Source organism: Protopterus annectens, chromosome 14.part0 (genome assembly GCF_019279795.1).
Source record: "Protopterus annectens isolate FY-2018-M chromosome 14.part0, PAN1.0, whole genome shotgun sequence".
Taxonomy (NCBI): Eukaryota; Metazoa; Chordata; order Ceratodontiformes; family Protopteridae; genus Protopterus; species Protopterus annectens.
The window spans coordinates 593,323,418-593,346,251 of NC_056748.1; the positions used below are offsets into that span (position 1 = coordinate 593,323,418).

The 22,834-nt window shown below is 38.1% G+C and overlaps 1 protein-coding gene across 1 annotated transcript in view; it reads left to right on the plus strand.

The window, feature by feature from the left end:
* The window catches only part of TCERG1L (transcription elongation regulator 1 like), a 2,969,407-nt gene that overhangs the window by 794,046 nt on the left and 2,152,527 nt on the right, over positions 1-22,834 (plus strand). The window lies entirely within an intron of this gene.

Sequence of the window (22,834 nt, forward strand, 5' to 3'; positions counted from 1 at the left end):
CCTGCTCTGCCTTCAATAATGCTAGCAAATGCACGCTTGCTGGACAGTAGAATGGATGACCCGAGGTTGGAACTCTACAGCAAAAATAAGGTGAGATATACCTTGAGATGTGGCTGCATAACAAGATCAATGATGGTGCTGTTAGTATAGAAGGTCTCACACACGGTCATGCAGACAGATGGAAAGGACAAGGGAGGTGGAGCCTTCATCTATGTGAATGAAAGGTGATGTAAAAACTGTGAGATTGTTCAGTCACATTGCTCTGATACTCTAAAGTTCCTGTACTTAAAATGCAGACTCTTTTATGTACCTAGAGAGCTAAATAGAATACATATAACAGTGGTATACATTCCACCCAGTGCAAAGACTGAGACCTTGAGCAATCTTTATAACTCGATCTGTGAGCTGCAGAGGAAAAACTCGGACTTTGCACATGTGGGTGTTAGTGATTTTAATCAAACAGATCTGAGACAGATACTACCCCACTACTATCAATTTGTAGATTTTACTTCAAGGGGTGTAAACATTCTGGACAAGGCATATTCCAACATCAAATGTGCCTACAGAGAAATACAACAACCTAACTAAGGAAGCTCTGATCATCTTACCATCATGCTTCTACCAGCCTACAAATCTGCTCTGATCAGAGAAAAGTCCACAGTTAAGCAGATCAAGGTCTGGCATGAGGGGGCTTTGAAATTTTTCCAAACCTGCTTTGATAGCACCTGCTGGGACATTTTCAAAGAGGCAGCTATGTCAGATGAGCAGGTGAATACAGATGATTACATGGAAGCAGTAATAGATTGTATCACTAAGTGTATTGATGCTGTATCTGACATCAAAAGCATCACAATCAGAGCAAATCAAAAGCCATGGCTCAACAACAAAGTCTATGATCTCCTGAAGGCAAGAAATGCAGCACTCAGGGCTAAGGACAAGGTGGGTCTCAGTGAAGCTAGAAAAAAAAAACTAAAAAAGGACATTAAAGAGGCCAAGAGGGAATATGAAAATAAATTACAAAGTCAGTTTACAGACATGAGGGATACCAGGAGTCTCTGGCAAGGGATACAACAGATTACTGACTACAAACTCAGGTCAGCTCAGTGTGAAGACAACTCTGACTTCCTGGACAGGTTGAACTCCTCTTTTGGCAGATTTGAAGAGAACAATGTGGCTGCTACAAGGCTACCTATTGACCAGGAGGAGGGGGTGCTCAGCCTTAACTCCAATGAAGTGAGATCTCAGCTTAATAAAGTGAACCCCAGCAAGGTTGTTGGTCCTGATCAAATGCTGGGCAAAGTACTTAAAGGCTATGCAGACCAACTATGCTCAGGAGTAACTGATATTTTCAGCACCTCCCCTATTCTTGGTAAAGTTCCCGCTCACTTCAAGGTGACGAATACTGTCCCTCTCCCTAAAAAGATAATACAGCCTACCTGTTAATTACAGATTGGCTGCACTAACTTCAAATAATATTAAATGCTTCGAGATGCTAGTTAAATGGCATCTGTTGGCAAACCTTCCATCCACCTTCGACCCTGTACAGTTTGCTTATCAGGCTAACAGATCCATTGCAGGTACTGTTTCAATGGCACTCTACCTCTCACTTGATCATCTGGAGGGAAGAAACAACGTCAGGCTGTTTACTGACTTCAGTACATCATTCAATACAGTGGTTCCAATGCAGCTTTCTAACAAGCTTTTACATCCTGGAGTTAGCAAGCTCATGTCCAACTAGATCCTCAACTTCTTGATGAGCAGACTGCAGAAAACATGTGTGGGCAGTAACACCTCGGGATGCATAATACTCAATACTGGTGTTCCTCAGGGTTGTGTACTAAGCCCTCTGTTGTTCACAATCATCAGACATGACTGTTCTGCAAAATACAACACCAATCCCATCATTAAGTTTGCAGATGATACTATGGTTTTGGGCCTCATCAAAGGGGAGGATGAAAGAGCTTACAGAGACGAGATCTACTTATTGATTGACTGGTGTGCTAACAACAACCTTGACCTGAATGTCAGTAAAACAAAATAAATCATAGACTTCAGGAAAAGGTCAACAACACACTCACCACTCATGATAAATGGTGAAGAGGTGGAAAAGGTCAAACTTTAGGGGTGCACATTTCACAGGTGCTCTCTTGGAATGTAAAAGCTAAACAGTTCATCAAAAAAGCACACCAATGTCTCCACTTTCTCAGGAGGCTCAAAAAAAGCAATGTTCCCACCTACTGTTCTTACCGCATTCTACAGAGGAGCAGTTGAGAGCATTCTCACCAGTACCTTCAGAGTTTGGTTTGGGAACAGTACAACAGCTGAAAGAAAGAATCGACAGAGAGTGCTGCTAGTTGTCAGAAATCAAGGGCACCAATTTACCATCAATCTAGGATCTCTTTGCAGCAAGAAGCATTAAATGTGCATCCAAAATATTTTCTGACCCCTCTCACCCTGCACATGGCTAGCTTACACAACCGTCTTTGGGTAAGAGATATTGGAGTATCTGCTGCAGGAACACCAAAGACTTAAACAGCTTCTACTCAACAGTGTTGAGACTTATAAACTCTGATACCAGCCACCTATTAGTCAGTTATTCACAATACGTAGCTCAGTTGAAAAGCGTGCAATACCTTTTTTTATTCTTTGATGTAGCATTATATTTTCCTATTCATGTACAATTGCCAGCTATTTGTTTGATGCAGCTGAACAAAGGAGGGCAATCTTTGCAAGTGCAGTCCTACTCTGTCTTGCTATGTACAATGTTCTTGTTATGACTGAGGGTGGAATTGTGTGCTTTTGCTCTTATTGGTTATCTTTTTTTAATTGAAATGTTATACTGTTGTTCTTGTTATCCTTCATTCCTATGTACTCTCTGGTGAGTTGATACTCAAAATTTCATTTAGGCTATGCTTGTGTAGTCCTAAATGATAAAGTTTACTTTAAGAAATAAAATGTAATGATTCAGTAAGCATTGTTTTATGAGATGTTTAAGACTGCCATTTTTAAAGGAGACATAGCATATAAACTGCATTAAACGAATGACAGTTATGTGTTATCAAGGCTTAACTTGTAAAACGTCAATGTTACCGTATTTTATATTCCAATAGTAACTTTTATAGATGTAAAAAGCTATATTTGTATACTTTGTTTATAACATAGCATGTCTTTCCTGGGTGCTATTGCATGTCATGTATAATGTCAGTAGCACACTACTAGATTACTTTAAAAATTCAACTTAACATGCATATTTAGTGTCATTTGTTGCATCTGGTGTTATATTTATTAGTGCATTACTCAACTATGCAAAGATATCAGAAAGTCTGCCACCTAACATAAGTTTGATCATAATAATGATTAACTTTTAAGAAATTGAATAGTTTAACCATTTAAACTATAAATGCAAATAAGGGGCTTTAATTTCATATATAGCTAAAATAATCAAACTCTTACAATTTTAAAAAGAGAACTATTCAACATTTGAAGTAGGGAAATAAATATATAATGATTTACCTTGTAAAAAGTAATATATAGCACCTGTCAAACATTTCATTAAGTTAATAAGAATTCATATCCATGAAATACACTGATTTTCATTTCTCCTTCAGTTTTTTACTGTTTTTGTCTCTTATTAACCATCTCTGGCTGCATTTCTCTTCAAAGAAGATGACAGATTCATGTCCATTTCTTCTTTTTTGTTTCTACAATTGTATTTTTCTGTATAAAGTCCTTTGTATCTTCCAAGACATTAAAAATCTTCTTTCCTTCAGGAAAGTAAATCCTTATTTTTGCTGGAAACAAGATTTGTGCTTTAAAATTGTTTTTCTTTAAGCCTCTAACAAGTGGCATGCATGCTTTTCTCTTTGACATCACTAATGTTGAATAGTCATTGCCAAATCTTACAGTATTTTCTTTAATTTTAACTGGACAATTAGTCCATGCATCTTTTAAGATTCAATCCTTATCTTGACTTGAGAAAAATCTTATGATCACTGACCTTGGTTAAGGTGGGTTTTTCTTTAACAATGAGTAAAAAAAGTTATCTATGTGCCCTTTTGATGCCAAAAGAAAAAGTTTCAGGCAGGTTCAAAGTTTTAGGCAGCCAGGTATTAAGGAAATGAATTGATCTCTACTTTTTCAGGAATCACATAAATCCTGATGTTAGTTCTTCTAGATCTGTTCTCTAAGTCTTCTATTTTTCCCCAGAATAAGTTGTTTTGTTTCAGAAGAAATTCAGTGTTATTCTCATTTTCAAGTGATCTTCCATCAAAATCAGACATTGCCTCTTCTATACTCTAGATTTCTGATGACGGTTGTTTGAGATTCACTCATCAGCACTTCAACTTGCTTTTTACATTCCTCTTTAAAACTGTCCCTTTAGCTTTCTACTATCTTTACAGAGAACTCATTGATGTTACTTAGTATAGCCTATAGGTCTTTTTCCATTGTACTGTCCTTACACTGAGGTTAGAGTGGCCGACTGTGAGACAATTAGTTCTTTCTAGTTTTCCTGACCCCCCCCCCCCAAAAAAAAAAAAGAGAGTTTCAAGCTTGTTATTTTTGTAGTAAATCATTCAGCAGATGTTCAACTATAAAATCCATCAAGTTTTGAAATGTTCTATTTCTGTTTTTTTTTTTAAATCATGTCAGAGATGTTAAAATAAAGCAGAGCTAAAAACAGTGCTGTTAACTGCTCATCATCTTGGCCATCCCCCCATGTGCTCCTTTTCTCTATTACCCTTACTTTAAGATTTTGATATTCTCTACAGAAATGTTTCTCATATTACCATGTATTTTTGAATTGATTTTAAAAGAAATTACAAATTATGCAGCACACCTGGGTCATACACTTTTATGGTAGTATCTTTTCGATGCTGTGGGGTAATGTGTCAAAGAACTTTACATTAATTCAGTAGCACTATTTTTTAACATACTTGGCATAGCATAACTTTTATCCCAGTTATCCTCTTAGCATACCTTTCAGTGGTCCTGATTTTTGTCACATATTTTTGATCCATTCCTCATAAAATTTGTAGTTTTCTAGCAAATCATTTAGAATTGAAGCCAGTAAATAATGACACACATATGCTTTTCAGATTTAATATCTTTTGGAAAATACACATGAATGCAAAGCTTGTTATTCTAACTTTCCAGCATTAATATTAAAAATTTGTCCTGATTCTGGACTTGTGTCCAGATTTTTAAACTTACAGATTGAGAGGAATGGTGCTCAGTATGAATTCTAAACAGCTTGCTTTGCCTCAGGAAAAGTTACCTTTACGTCTATTACTGTGTATTAGCTTTGATTTAGGTCAAAGTTCCACATACAGTCTTACAATGGATTTCAAAATACTATTTTATGTACAAAGACAACTACATAAACATGCACATATACAAACATTTACAAATATGCATATAAATTATTACTTCTATAAATGTATGATGCGAGTATATTTTAGTTAAGTGACTTTAGGTGTAGTTGTAATATTTAACTATTTAAATGTTGGCAAAACTCAAACATATTTCTATTAACAAATAAGTGTCAAAGAAAAAAAAGAAAGGTAAAATGTCTAACAGACATTTTTTTGAAATGTATAGGACCTAATCTCATGTTTGTACTTTGCATCCCAGAGGGACAATATGAGTAGTGCAGAGAAAGACATGCTCAGGTACACCGAGAAAAACTGCTTCCCCCATTGTTTAGCAAGGCATGCTAAAAGTTCATTTTGCTGTCATATGTTCCATGTGTATAGTGAGTGAGTGAGTGAGTACATGACAAACTGTGCATTGAGAATGACATAATTCACATTGCAATATTTTTGTAATATTTAACAAAACATTATACAATCATATTCTGATCTCAGCTGTTGACTGCAATTCTAGCCTAACAGATTGCAAATGTGGGTTGCAACAAGATAATCCAACTCAATGTTTCCTGATGAGTATTGTTTTTAACTAGAGTTAGGATTGAATAGAGTATCTGCAGTTCAATGTATGCTACAGCCAAGCCACTGGATGAATTTTTGAAGTCTGTTAGTCTAGATATTTGTAGATTAAAAATGCTTGGATTTTATTATTCCATTACTATTAGGTATTTAGGACACATGGTGTGTTTGCTTCCATGTAGTATTTATGTTGAGATTACCATTTTTTATGTCAGTAGAAAAGACTTGTGTTAGTATTATTTTCACGTGGTGGTAATATTTAGCTGACGAATTAGATCATTTGAAATGTTGGAACCTGCTAGAATGAGTCTTGAAATGTGGAAATTGAATGGCCCAAAGATCAGACTTGCATATTTTAAGTCCAAGATGCCATTTCTCAGAATATCCCCCTTTCTCTGAGGTATGGCAATCTTGGAGTTGGTATATACAAGTTCAGGGGGTGGGTGGGGGACTTGCTGTCCCTGTAAAAAGAAGTTTAAAGGAATAGAGCAATTTTTGAAATTCTCTCTTCTTTGGTCATTTTTTGGGGAGGGGTTTGGTTTGTCTACACTCAGCCAGCATTTCAACTGTCAACATTTCAATAGAGAGCCAACAAATACAACTTTATTTTCCAAAATCTTTCTCTCATTCTTTGTTTTTAATATTCTTTGACTGAGCTGTGTAATGCTGATGCCCTTATGATAGAAGGCAACAGGATAACCTTAAGCCCAAATCTGATGCTCACAAGACAGGGTATTATCGACAAGCACATCTAAATTTGTTAAAAAGTGCCTTATTAGAGTATTTTGTCAAATATATGATCAGGTTTATAAAAGTGAAATATACTACAGTTTTTTTTTCACATTTAATTTGAGGCCATTACCTTGAACCAGGGGATAACTTATTTTAACTTTTGTTGTTGCAATTGTGAGCCAGTAGAACATCAAAGACCACCACCAAATTTATAGACCTCTGTGAACTTGGATAACTATAGTAATGGAATGCTGCCAAAATGTCTGAAAAATAGATACCAAATAAGAAAGCCTAACACCAAGTCCTGTGGTACATCACTAGTAACTGTGGACAGTATTACTGTGGACCATCTCCAGCACATTACTGGGTACTGGTTTTAAATTCCCGATAAGTTAAAGAAATATAGTTCAAACTTTGTGATAACTGTATGAAGGCCCAAAAGCCTAGTAATACATATAATATGGTACAGTGAAAAGGCTAATCAGCCCACCTACAAGTCTAAGAAGCTGTAAAGGTAGTTAATGATTCCATTGCAACAGTGTTGTATTGCTATTTTTAGTTTTGGAGGCAATTTGAAGTTTATATTAAATTTTGAGAATTCTAATGGTCTGTTAACCTTTTTATTAGTCTATTTAAATGTGCTTATAAGACCGATAGAGTGAGACCTCTTTAAACATTAACTAATTTCACTGTCTTGCTGCATAATTTGTTTATATGAGTATTCCAATGCAGTAGCTTGTTTTTAAAATGTTCCTCATATTTGGTGCAGATATGGACTGTCTTATCAATGCATCTATTTAAGTGAATACAAAAGTCAGATGCATAGGTAATAGCTTCTGCAATGGAATTCATCAGAGGAAGGTTAAAACAGAATTAATTTATGTCATCAAGTAACTGAAAAAGTTTGCTTTTAAGAAGTCCCTAAACACCAAGATATTTGAAGAGGCAGTATCACCAGTTTGAAAGGAAAATACCACTGGTCTGATTTAAGAAAGGAATGATATATATGGAGATGGTGCAAGAAATGGCCATCATTGTGAGGGCAAGATCAGGAGTATTTGTGCCCCTGAAAGGATGTTTTGTGCAAAGGAGTTTACATTTATAATGTCAAAAAAGACATCCCTTAAATGCTAGATTATACAGTTTAAAAGAAAACATCTGAGACAGATAGTAACCCTTTTGTTACATAACATTTGTTTTATTTACTGTATGTTTGAGACTTGCCTGATACACTTGCACAACAATTAGGAAAATGTCCTTCCCTCAAGTAGGGTTAATGCAGACCTAACCAAGTGAACATCCCATAAAATATTTTTTTTCCACAAGTGGCATTTTCCAAGAGATCTATTTAGAGTGCCAAGTTTTGCCAAAGAAAGGGTCTATGGATTCTGATTCAGTGACAGAACACAATATTTTCTTTTGAAAAGGATGCAAATTAGTGAATATCAAATGCAGCGCAAGTCATTCTACTACAAAAATTCATGTGTGTTTTACAATTATAAAGACCTGAAGAAAAAAATAAAATCAGTTTTGATGAATCATGGTAGTCATATGATGTTCTAATGGTCTTGTTATTGCATGACATCAATCTAAAATTGTATTTTTTTTTCTGATTTACATCAAAAAAGTCACCACAATGGTGGGTCCCTGAGAAAATTGGTGACTTTCAAATAAAACATGATCTAGATAAATAGCATGTTGAAGCAGCTTTATTACACACTTAGCTGCTGTATAATGTTTAGTTATAGATAAATGTTAAGGAGGATAGCACAATGTAATGTAATAGTAATATTGTTGGAAAAAATGGGTTTCTGTACTATTAATTATCTTGGTTCGACTGCTCAAAATGCCAGCATACATATTTTGCTACCTTACTGAATAATGCATTAAAATAATTAATGAGAAATAGTACACTAAACATATAATTTAACTAAGAACAGCTGAGAGCTATTAAAGCAATTACAAGAGCTTTGGAAAGAAGTAATTAAACATTCTGGTATGTGTGCAAACATACTGCTAAAGACAGATCAATATTATGTGGAAACATGGTGTATATATTAAGTGTTGATACATATTATAAATGTTTACCTTACAGCTCTGATAAGAAATTTGAACACAAACTAAAATGACTAAAAGATGGCATTCTGCATGAAATTTCAGTTTTAGAAAGTTAATGCACTCTACTCTTTGCAGGTTCTGCATTTTGAGAAGTAGCAGTAACAGTAAGATTTTAAACATAAACAAAACAAAACAAAAAAACTATGTTGGACTGCTTTAAAATGTTATTGGTTAAGCAGTGAATCAATATTAACATAGGAAACCTGGTTGCTGTCAACGACCAGTTAAGCAATGTTCAGAATGCTGCAGGTCATGGGGTGCTTTGACTGATGGCTTAAATGCTGAAACTGGTTAGGGCAAACAAGTGCTGCATTAGGAATGTTGCTGTTTTGAGTTGTGACTTCTCAATTTTCTTCATCTGTTTAAGGTCTGCTTGGGTATACGTTTATTAAACATACGATTGCTCATAGTAAATCCACAAACCCACCATAAATATATATAAAACTAGATGTGTATGTTTTTAGTAGATCAGCATGCAATATATTTGCAAAAAAAGAAAAACAAATTAAAAATAAATCAGCACTAATATGTGCATGCAATAAGAAAATTGTGGAATGCATGAAACTGAAACCATGATTTTTGTAGATCAACAAGCCCACCACCACACTCTTTATGTGGGTCGGAGGCTGCAACCCACATACCCTCTGCTACACAAGTGTACCATTTTCTAGTTTGCATGGAAAAGACAATTCCATAACCATGGTATGATAGGGATCTAACAACAATGTTGATCATCTTTCCTGTTGATCAAGTTAAGCAGTCAGGAAACATTTTGACTTAAGCAACAGCTGACCAGTTTAAACAGATGATTATATTATCTCTCTCTATTATATATATATATATATATATATATATATATATATATATATATATTTACACACATACACACACACACACACAGGTTCATAGGTTGGTACTAAGCTATCATCCCTAGGGCCTACACAAGCCTAGCCATATCAATTCCCTGGTTATTTCTTCCCAGAATATTTACTTCCCTGGTCTCCTGTCCAGCAGGGTGACTGACGTGATCCACAGGTTGAATTTCCTATCTCCCATCCAATCATCAAGGTTCCTTTTGAAGAGGGCCAAAGAGGCGCTCAGCTTGACATGTATGGGCAGTCTAATCCAGAGTATGGGGAATCTCTGGGTCAGGTACCTATCTCTCCAGCATGTTTTATTCATTGTGATGACCAGATTTAGATCCCTGGAGCATGTACCTCTGAGCGATTGGGATTTCTTTTAAGTGTAGCATGTCCAACAACACTGGGTTTAACATGGCCTTGTATGTTAAGCAGAGATAACCTCTGAGTAGGCGATATGCGACAGAGTATAGCTGGAGATTTTTTAGATGGTCAGCATAGGACATCTGCTTTAGGCCTGTGAATCTTTTAGTGAGGTATTTCTGTGGCCTTTCCAATAGTTGCAGATGTCTTGTGAGGTGCATACCAAATGGGGCGTTGTACTCTATAATGGGTCTAATGAAGGATGAGTATAGTGGGACAATGACCTCCCTTTTAATGGATGAATAGCCCTTAGTGATGAGGTGTGCCATATAGGATTTCCTGACTGTTGTGGCTATGTGGTTATCAAATGTGAGACCACTGTCCACCTGTGTCCCTAAGATCCTTATCACACTGTGTTTAATGTACTGCCACTTATGTGGTAATTCATGGGTAAATGTTTTTTCCCAAAGGGGATAACTATACACTTCTTGGCATTGAGCTTGAGCCCATGGCTCTGGCACCAAGCATCTGTTTCTGTAAGCCCCTTTTGTAGAATATCCACAACATTTGGGGATTCAATAATGGCTGCCAGTTTGCAGTCATCTGCAAACTTTGTTAGCCAGAGTCCCTTACTGCTGGCCTGTACTTCAGAGAAGTAGATGCCAAACAAGAGCGGTCCCAGGACTGAACCCTGAGGTACTCCGCTTGTCACTTGTCTGGAGCTGGATTTTGAGTCAGCTACCTTTACAGTGTAGGTTCTGTCAGTAAGCCATTTGGCAACCCATCGAGTGATGCAGGGATTAATGCCCAGCTTAGTAAGTTTATCTATGATTCCAGAGTGGGGGATGGTGTCGAAGGCCTCGGCGAGGTCCAGATAGGCTGTGTGACCAACTTACCCTCGTCCACGGCTCTGGAGACTGATTCAAAGAGGTCAATCAGGTTGAGGAGACAAGATCAGCCCTTAGGAAACCAAACTGGGTGGGGTCCAGTGTTTGAAGGTTGCCAATGTCTTTGTTTATAAGTTCCATGAACATGGCTTTGCAGATCAGGCTCATCAGACTGATGGGATGATAGTTCCCGGGATCCAATGTGGATCCACCCTTGTGGAGTGGGATAACTGTAACTGTGCGCCACTCACTGGGCATGAAGCCTGAGGTGAGACTATGATTGACCATGACACTTAGGTGGGGTGCCAGTTCATTTTGTAGTTCATGTAGTACACTGCCCGGGATGTCGTCTGGTCCCATGGATGCTGTATGCTTAGCTTTGAGAGTGCATTTTTTACCTGTGTGGCCATGAGTACCAGAATTTGGCAATCTTTTGGTATTGAGATGGGCCCTTTAGTGGGTGAGAGGGGGGGGCAAAGTTGGCACTGAATCAATCTGCCAGGATATTGGCAATATCCTTGGGATCAGTATATTTGCCATTCTGTTGTAGCTCAGAGCATTTCTGAGCATTGCCATTTAGATTCTTGGCATAACTGTAGAATTCCTTGTGGTTGTCCTTGGAATCTTTGGCAATTTTATTTTCGTAACTAGCTTTGGAGGATTTTATGAGGGATCTCAGCTTCTTACTGAGGCTTGTAATGGAGTTTTTTTGCATCATGGGATTTTCCTCTTTTCTGCAACAGTTTCTTCTTTCTGTTGTATAGTTTGTTTATGGGAGGGGACCACCAGATTGGGTTCCTTTTCCTGAAGGAGACCGCCTTGGTTCTGTTTGGAATGGCATGATTCATGCACAAGTGGATGTGCTCATACAGTGCCTTAGTGTAGGATTCAGCGGTCGAACTTCCAGTTCTCATCTGCATGGGTGTCATGACGTTTGTCACTTCTGATTTGAGTTGAAGTTGGCTTTAGAGAAGTTTATTATGGAGATTTCCCTATTGGGGGGTGAGGGTGGGATGTGGACGTCAAGGGGGATTAGCTTATGGTCAGACATGACCAATGATGGGGTGACCACTGGTGTGAAGCATCAACCTCCCATGATGGTAATGACCAGGTATAGGATATTTGTGCCCCTGGTGGGACTATGGATTAGTTAGTCCAGGGTGTTGGAATTTATGAATTCCAAGAACCGTTGGGCAAAGCGTTGATACCCGAGTAGTTTTCCCAATTAATGGCAGGGTAGTTGAAATCACCCAGTATTAGGGTGTTTGGTTGTATCTTAATATTATCTAGTATGTTTAGAAAGGTGTAGTGAGAATTTTGGGGCATGGTGGGGGATCTGTAGAAAGCTACATTTTGGATTTCAGTCTTACCTAGTGTTAGTTGCACCTGTAGAATTTCAGATGCATTGTGTTGGGCAACTAGTCTGGAGGTGTGAATATCCTTGGTGAATATGGACACTCATCTGCCTTTAGTGCTTCGGTCCTGGTTTGGTGGTCAAAAAGTGTGGTAAGAGTTGTAGCCTGGTATTGCAGGGGGGGCTCGCTAGAGCCTTTAACCAGGTCTCAGTTACTGCACAGATATCGATGTTCTCCATTTTTAGGAGTGCCTCGAGAGAGTGATTTTGGGGTTTAGACTTCTAACATTGAGCAGCATTACCTTCAGATTTTGCATGCTTATATCTGTTACGGTGGTGGTTTTGGCTTTTGAGCCTTGCCTAAAAAAGACACTGTAGGGGTGGCAAGACCCTTAGCCAGTAATCTGAATCCCAGGTGCAATAAGTGCAGACCATCTCTGGCAAAGCATCATGGTTTGTTGATCATGTCGTCTCAGGCAGACAAATACTGGATCCCTTTGAATGACACCAGAAATTTAGCCAACTGTTGAAGTCAATCATTTTGTCCTTATACTGTGGTATCATTCTTGGTGAAGGTAGGATACTGCTCAGGGCTAGGGTCATACTTGCCTAAGCCACATGATCCAAGTGCTCTTCCATGTCTCTTTTCATGTAGTCCAGGGAGGTACATCACAAGTCATTCACTCCAACATGGACAATGACAAAGTCGTATTTGTACTTGTTGTGGAGTGACTTGAGTGCATGTGTTATGTGGCAGATCCTAGCAACAGACAGGCAGCTGACAGTAATTTTCTCTTTGTTCAGCCTGGTGAGTGGGACATCACTGTGCCTGATTAGAGAGTCACCTATGACTGAAGTGTTAGGTACGTTGTCTTGCCTTGTGGGGGGGGTTGTTTGGTGGTACACTGGTGGTTTGAGCTATGTGTGACTTTAGTTGTGATTGGTGTTTGTTTGCATTTCAGCTTCGGAGGTCCTTGTTGCTTGGGCAGGTTAATGTTAAGGGCCTCAGCATAAGTGGGTTTAGTGTTACTATGTGTGAATGTTGGTGCCGTGAGTTTTGAAGGGCTATGTGTTGCTTGAGGTGTAGTGCAGGTGTTAATCTTCTTCTCTTGACTGTCTAGCACAATCTTGGCTGGAGAGAGCTTTGCTTCCCGTTTGGCTATGTAAGTGCATCTCTCACAGTAGGTTGTAGTGCTGGGTGGTAGGAGGAGAGAGTTGTCTGTGTACATGAGGCAATTGCTGCATTGCCCGAGTATGCCCAGATTCACCAGGTGGACAGGAGAAATCACCAGAAGCTGATCCTTGGACACGCCTGGTTCAGTGTTTCTTTTGTAAAGTACAAGAGTTGTTTCCCCATACCTTGACAAGGTACTTTGCAATTACAGACTGTTTAGTGCCTATGGTTAATTTCTCCTTATTAATAAGGAGAATTGAGTGCTTGTATCAGTTTAAGGCTTCCTAGTGCTTTCCAGCAGGTTTTAGAGCAAGCGCTAGTCACAGGGATTCATATTTTAGTGCTACTACTGAGAAAGCAGCTAGTTCTAATGGAAAATTTGAAGAGCACACTTTCTGGCACCGGGAATAGTTTAAAGTGCTAGACTAATAAGCTAATAAAAGTGCAGGAAAGCAGAGAACTAGCAGATCTAAGGGAAAAAATAAAGAGCACGGCTCTGAAGCTTACAAAAAATCCTGTACACAGCAAATCTTTATCTGGGCTACACTAGTTCAAGGAGAGGTAGGAAACAGTTTTTTTTTTTAATTTTTGGTTTTTTTTTTAGTAAAAAGTGAAGAGACAGAAGATAATGAGATAATTCAATATGCAGAAGCTAAAGGGGTGGGTCATTGCTAAGTTCTCACTATTAATAGTAGAATGAGCTGATGTAATGTGACTGGGGGGAGTGTCCAGTATCAACTTTATACCAGAGATGGGCAACTCAAAGCCACCAAGACATAAGACCACCACAAGGACAGGGTGGGTGGGTGGGAAAACCAAAACCAGTTGTACATATTAAAGGGGCCATGTGATGGTTGTGACTGAATTGCTTGATTCTTCTTCTTCTTCTTTCGGCTTTTCCCGGTTAAGGGTCACCACAGTGGATTACATGTCCGCTCATGATTGGCAGTGGAGTTTTACAGTGCCAATTTGCCAGCCCAGTGCCCAACCTTCCACAGTAGGCACACAGATGCACACACTCACACCTAGGGCAAATTTAGAGTGTCCAATCCACCTACAGCATGTCTTTGGGATGTGGGAGGAAACCGGAGCACTCAGAGGAAACCCACGCAACCACAAGGAGGAAATGCAGACTCCACACAGAAGGCACCCCTGCCAAGGATCAAACCGGAGAACTTCTTGCTGTGAGGTGGCTGCATCACAGTGGTTGCCCACTGAATTGCTTGATTAATTGTTCTAATTATTGCTTAATTGGTTTGCTAGGATGCTTTTAAACAGGTTGATTTTTTAGCATTTGCCAGCAGGATCTGAAGAAGGCACACACCGAAAGCGCTTATCCTGTTTTTGTTTTGTTATTGAAGTTCTTACTTGTTTTTAGGTCTATGCTGTAGTGCTCCCTTTTTTTCTGACTCAGACTACAGAGATATTAAATCAAATGTGCAGGCGAAAAGTGAAAATAAACACTTATCTTTTCTGAATATCACAGCAGGCAGTAAGTCAGTCTCTCAGCACAGCTTAAGTAACAGGTATATCTGATTTAAGGCACAGAAGGCAGAAACAGACCTATTATCCAGACAATACACTTGCAGAAATGCCCTGCCCAGACAAAACCAGTTCTGTTCACTTTCTCTCAGTAAGTAAGAAGATAGTCCTCTAGACAAAGGATTTCACTACAAACTGAGGGCAACACTAACAGATATATATATATATATATTTATACACACACACACACACATATATATATATATATATATATATATATATATATATATATATATATATATATACATAAAACAGCCATCACCTTTGAGCCCAAATGTTCCAAAATACAAAGATAATATGCACCATTTCTGTGCTAAATTTTCATTTGTAATCTTTTTTTCATAGTAAACATAACCAGAAATGATCCCACTATTTTCTAATAAACTAAAAGAAAATAAAAAAAATAAAGTCTTCTGTGCAAATAAATCATTAACTCAATCCTCTTCCACTGTTATTATATAAAACTTTTCATTCTTAGTTTTCTGGTTATTTGACCAGTCACAAGTAATAGCTTATATTACCAGCTTCCTTAAGTCAGAAAATACTTTTCAGGTTTTGTCCTTTATTCTAAAGTTATCTCCTTTCTGGCATGAGTCAACGTTATCCTATTTTTTATGCAACCATGAATCTTGTACATCTCTTATTAGGTCTTATCAAGTCTGACATTAAAGGTTGCAATCCACCATTTGGTATCCATAAACACTTCTTTTGTCATTGCTTCTCCTAATGCTTATTTCTACAAAGGTAATTTTGGCCCCATATCAGGGCATTTGCAGTGGTGGCTGGTGACTTCAAATCAAAGGGGGGCTTGCAGGAGACAGCTGAATGGGTAGGGGTCAATGGGAAGGGGAGGAGCTATGCTCAAAACCATAAAAACTCACTTTAATTAAATACCCTGCCCTGGGTGCCAAACCATCATTATGAGAGTCCAATCAAGACAAAATGAAGTGTAGAAAAAAACTTCAATGCATTGGCTGCATGACAGCTTACTTAATATCTAGATGGAAACAAAAAGGTTGCGAGGCATGAAAAAATAAATTTCTTTTTACATACATTACTGGAATGTCAGTCAAAATCAAGTATAAGAAAAACAAGCAGCACTCAACTCAAACCACTTCTCCTTGCACTGCAGTTCTAATTATAATTTATATTCAGCTTTCTTAAAGTACCAAGTAACACGACGAAAGTAGCAATCTCTGTGATGCCCCCACTTGTAAAAATGTTTCTTATCCAAAAAAGACCTGATTCCTGACAACTATCTACTTGTTTCATGAGGAAAACATGATCAAAGTAAAAAATGAAAAGCAAACAAGAAACAAGCTCAAGACACACTGCTTAAAGGATTACTGTACAGGTTATGGACCACACATGATAGATTGGCATTCTGTTTAGTTTATGGGTAAAGCCTGCAGAGATGACTGAAAGTCCCCAACAAGTGTAATGAGCTTCTTAAAATAACGTAACCCTGTCCTTTATTACAAATACTGTCATATGCATTTCAATACCCAAGGCTTATACATTATCTAGTTATGTAAGTATTCTCTGCATGGCAACAACAGAAAGGCTTTCAATGTTGGCAATTATTTAACAGTATACTTATTAATGTTTACTTGCATCTTACGATCTCAGACAAGCTTACCCGATGGTAATTAAGGCATTGCTACTTAAACACAGAGCAACATGCACTTTCTGAGTAATAAGCATAAATCAATAGTACAAAAATATGACAGAAACCAAACCATTCTGCAAAATCAAGGACAGATGAAAAGCCACTGTAGTACTTATGTCTACCTTGGATGGGGGGATACTCTGCACACTTACACTGCATAACTGCTCCTTGCCTTGCTTGGACACATCCAGAGTCACTACATGGGGGACTAGGGTGCAACAAGTATGTCACCATTTGAAATGTCTCTGGCTGACTGTGATGGCCCTGACACATTTGTCATACCTTTCAATCTCAGAGCAAGAAATCTGGACAAAGCCATACATAGAAGTGGGACAAAGGCCCAAAAATAAGGACAATTTTTAAATATTGCTCTTATAAACTTAGAAAGATAATAGAATAGTAGGTCTTGCATTAGTATGAATTTTCTGAAGGGTATAAAATCTGAAACTCAAATGTCTGTCATTATTTTCTAATTTCAGACTTTAATGATTTGTCAAAAAAACACAATTTTATGAAAAATGGACCAAAAATGTGATGCACAAATATAAAATAACCACACAATACAGCTGGGAACCTGTCAAAGGGCCACTTTTTTAATATTAATACTGCTAACTTGAGCAGCTGACAAAATAAAAGAATCTACATGCATTTCTGAAATAAAAGTAATCTATAACTCTATTACAGTTATTTCTTAATTGTAAACCCTCCTTGTTTTCTTCCAAAATTGCTATTTTGCGGAGGGATTATTAAGGGAAGAGCAACATTTTGAGCCAAAATCAGGGACAGTTGAGAGGTTTGGCTATGCCTAATTCTATAAAGCAATTTATTTGCATGTACCTCTCAACCTGTTAAAGCAATAAATCTGGACAAGGCCAAATATATTGGGGGAATCTATAAACAGTACTAAAATTGCTCTTGTATAAACTGAGACAGTTGATAGAATAACAGGTCTTACTTTAGCATGCATTTTTCTGAAGGTTATGAAATCTGAAACTCAGTGTCTGTCATTATTTAGTGACTTAATTCCTAAATAATTTGCCAGAAAACCACAAATTTTATGAGGAACAAACCAAAAATAAGAAGGAAAAATCTATTCATTCTGTGAAAATATGGACAGTTGGGAGGTATAGTTCAGCCAGGGCTGTCTTTGAGTTTGCCGCCCTTCCCCCTCACAAAATCATGGTCGAATGGAGCCTCCCCCATGCAGCCATTCCAATGAACCATTACTTGGCTATTTCACCCCATTTACCATAAACGCTATATTTGCATACTGCTTTACTTCTATGATGATTTGGACTTCATTTGAAAGTTTTATTTTGCATTTTACAGCACAAACACTAAGACACCTGCTAAACAAAGCAATGCAGCCTCACAATGAAAACAGACTTAGCATTAAAACTTCTCTGCCCTTGAAACTCACATTCATTGAAACAGAATTGAAACCCACATTCAAAGAAAATACATTTTGCCAGTGGCAGATAAAGATGAACTTTGGGCTGTTTTCAAATCATAGGCGGCCCCTTGCACATGAAACATACATGTGCTCTTTGATACACCTTCCTGATTGTACTAAATTGTATTCCTTGTACAAAACAGTACAGTTGTTAGAGGGCGTTTGAAATGTATTGTTTTGAACATTTTTCTAGTAAACAATGAAACAAAACGCATGCACCAATAATGACAAAACTGCCCAATTCAGAAAATTTTTCATGTAAACAATGAAACAAAATGCATGCACTAATAATAGCAAAACTGGCCAGTTCAGAACATTTCCATCATAAAAGTATACTCAAACATCTACAGTCCACCATTATCAGTAAATATGCACAATCTCTGAATAAGTATAAGTCATCTAAATAATTCCACATTAAAGAAATCTGTAACTAATGAAGAGGTTGCTGCTAGCAAACACCTTTATATTTCATGGTTTCATCAAAAAATAAAGCGTCTGTTGCCCCTGAGGAATAAATTGTGTATATTACATTAAAAAAATGATAAGCTAGTAATATTGCAATAGGAAATGGATGGCAAACTGATAACAGGTTCATAGTTAGTATCTACGCCAAAGAGGACATTCTCGGTATGGCAGCATCCACACCTTGTGGGAGTAGAACCCACAGCCTTCTGCATCAAAAGCAAGTACACAGCCTGTTGTGCTATTAACAACGCAAGCAGACTCAGCATAAGCCGCACTAATCTTCTCTTCCCCTGCAGCTCTCTGTTCCTTGTAAAATCTACTCAATACTCAACTGCATCTTAACTTCGCAGCACAAGAAACCTGGAGAAAGCCAAAATTTATTCGGTGGTGGTGGGGGGGGGGGTCAAAAGCCCAAAAAACAGGGACACATTAAACATTGCTTGCATAATCTTGGAAAGTTGCTAGAATAAAATGCTGTGTTACCACCATACATTTTACTGCCAAGGTCCTTGTGCAAAACAGTCAGAGCAACATACCACTATGCCAAATCAACTGCTTTCTGAAAGAGAGGAAGACTGAAACTTAAATGGCTATCATTTAGTGAATTCAGTTCTCAGCATAGCTGCCAACCTTCTTAGCACAAAACACCTGGACAAACCCAGTAATGAGGGAATACAGCCCTCAAACATTCAGTAAATTCAGTTCTTGCCACAGATGTCAACTTTAGCACAAAAAACCTGGACAAAGCCAATAATGGGGGAATACAGTCCCAAAAATAGGGACAAATTTCAAATATTCATCTTATAAACTTAGAAAATTGCTAGAATAAAAGGTTTTGTGTTACTATGCATTTTCTGAAGAATATGAAGTCTGATATTCAAATGCCTGTCAGTTTTACTTATTTAACATTTGTTAACCAGGAAAGTCTGATGAAACAAAAACAATTTTCAGCAGAGGCCCAGGGAGAAATACTGCAGACACATCTTTGTAAAATGGCAGGACACCAGACCAAACCCACACAAACACAGGGAAGAGATGCAGACTCCACACAGAAGGCACCACAGCAAGAATCAAACCAGAGACCTTGTAGCTTTGTGGCGACAATGCTACCACTGCACCATCAAATATTAAAGGAATTAAACTTTCAGAAACCTGAAGTCTGAAATTCAAATGCCTGTCAATTTTATTTAACATTTGATAACCAGGACAGTCTGACTTGGAACAAAAAAACTATTTTCAGCAGAGGCCCAGGAAGAAATAATGCAGACACATATCTTTGTAACACGGGAGGACACAAAGTCAAACTCACACAGAAGGCACCCCAGCCAAGAATCAAACCTGAGAACCTGTAGCTGTGAGGCAACAATGCTACCACTGCACCATCAAATATCTAAGTATTTCAATATTTAGAAACCACAGAAATTATGAAGAACAAAACAGATCAAATATGAGGCAAAAATCTGGAAATTGTTTACAAATGGTGGTGGGTAGGGAATTCAGGCCCATACCACCTGCATACAAGGTACAGGGTTCAAGCCTGAGGTATTCCCTACCACACCACCATGACTTTGCTGTAGCTACCAGTATATAGCAACTGGGGCATCACACACACACACACACACACACACGCACACACACACACACACACGCACACACACACACTCATTCTGCTTGCCGATGAACAGCCCAAATCCCTGCTGGTGCACGTTAGCTGCTCGCGATTGGTCCAGCCTGCTGCATTCCATGATGTCATCACTGCACAGACTGCTGGACATCTTGGGGCCGAGATGCCTTTCCCCCTATATAGACTGCTAAGAAAGCAGTCTGAGAGTGTTCACGAGTAGCTAGAGTGTGCGTGCATGCACAGAGTACTTCCGTGAATTACGTTTTTTGTGTTTCTTAGTTTTATTTTTGTTTTCTAGGTGGGAGGGCTGCAGTCCTATAGCACAAGCCACCCCTGGGCATTTGGCATATATTTTCCTCATAATGGAATTTAACATTTTCTTTATCAAAAGGGCAAATAAAACAAAATGTAATATAGAGTGAAAATTGTGGTATTGTCCTTCACATTCTTTGCTATAATTATTTGTATGTATACTTTGTTGACTAGGTTAGTCCACTAGGCTAATGGCCTTTTTTTCAGAGGAGGCCTGAGGTGGCATTTATAATACTACTAGGGGAAACTTTGACAAGGCACTGGAGAAGTTCCCCCTAAGTAAGTGCCATTGGATCTTTTACTCCCACCTGAGCTACCACCAGCATAAGCAGATGGAACCTCCATTTAACATCTCATCCAAATGATGACATGATCTCAGGTAAATAACTAAGCAACAGAAAAAGATTTGCTTAGTGTAACTGATATGTGATGATCAAAGTTTTATTCATCACTGACAAACGTGCCTAGATTTGTAACAACTATATAAACATTTCTGAATCCATAACTGATAAGGAACTTGTTTCACAAACGGGACATTATACTTTTTTGCAATAAGGCTAGGGTTGTGCTTAGAACCCCAGGTGATTATCAAGTAGTTGTTAAGAAAAATGATTCTGTAGAAATCAAAAAATGTTCATATTGATAACTGCTTCAGTAGTCTTAACTTTATGAATTATATCCTGCCAAGGATACAACAGCTGATCAGCTTCCAAAGCATCAGGGCACCTTCCACTCACCCAAACTGTCAAACAGCTAGAGCTGAGCTGACTAAAAGACAGATTGAGGTGCAAAGCCTTTCAGAGTTTTACTGTCTCTAAAGAGTATGCTGCTCCATTTCTTTTGAGGATCAATCATCAGTTTGTCCTTTCTTTAGAAGGGCAGATTAGTTGCCATTGGGGACAGAACCTTTGTTTCTTGTTTTTCACTGATATTTTCTTACTGTCCTCTTCAGAAAAGTCATTTAAAGGTATGAGTTTTGTGCTTCAATGGAATGTACCTACACACAACTCCTGGGAGTCACAATTGATGATGAACTAAAATTTACCCTGCACTTACTCCAATGTATATAAAAAAAAAAAAAAAAAAAAACACACCAGAAATTGGGGCTACTGTATGGTAATAAAAAATTTCTAACCCACAATGCTAGACTCACACTGGCACAAGCATTCCTCCTGCCGCCCTTCCTATATGTTGCCCCAGTACTCACCAACATCCAAACTACAACCCTAAACAAACTCCAACAAACTTACCACAAATTTGCTAAATTTATCACAGACTCTCCTTACAATGCTCATCACTGTATTGCTCTAAACTCTCTCCAATGGCTTGAGCTCTCCCAACAACTCCAGTTATCTCAATTTCACATGCTGCACAACATGTTTTACAAACCTTCATCCTGTCCATCTCTTTCATCCTTCATCTCTACCCATACTCCACCTCAGACCCTCCGTACCTCTAACCAGCAACTACTTGACATCTATCAGAAAACAGCTGGTAAACTACTGTAGAAATATTCTGTTGCCCTCACTTGGAACAAACTTCCATTAAACATATGTACCATCACCCACCCATTACACTGCAAAAAAGAACTAAAACACCATATGTTCAACTCCAAGACTTGTCCCTGCCACGATCCAACATAAAAAAATTGCTTTTTAGCAATTAAGATACAAAATTCCCTTATGTAAATACATGACTGCTTTGTATAAATATTCTGTTTTTTGTCATATCATGTAAGCTCTCTAGTTTTTTTACTCATGCTGTATTAACAGATTTGTTATTTTGATCCTTGTACTCCCACTCATTGATGTATGTACTTAAAACATTTTAAATGCAATATTGATTTTCATGTACCTGTTTTTTGGGAGCTTTCCTCCTCGGGTCTCCACTGAAAATGGGCCTCAAGCCAAGTTGGACTAACCCAGTTAACAAATGTGAATAAACAAATAACAAATAAATACATGTCTGGAGACTGTAACTTGCAACTAGACATGTTAGCTTGGTATATAGCTTCAAGGCATCTTACATTCCATCAGAGCATAATTCTGTGGCAGCCAAACTGAACAGGATCAAGGCGTGCCTTCATGAATGGAAACTAGATCTGGGTTCTTACAAGATTTGATCCATCTGTGGGAGTTCCCACTCTATGAACAATCAACTGGCAAAATTATTTTTCAGGACTCTATGCAAGAAGGCCTGGAAGACGTATACTTTTTTTCTTTTCTTTAGACAGGAATGTTTCTGTATGCCTTTTCAGCCTTTCCATTAATATCCAAGGTACTTCTAAACATTCAGAAGGAATACTCCAAGATCATTGTAGTAGCTCCCTCCTGGCC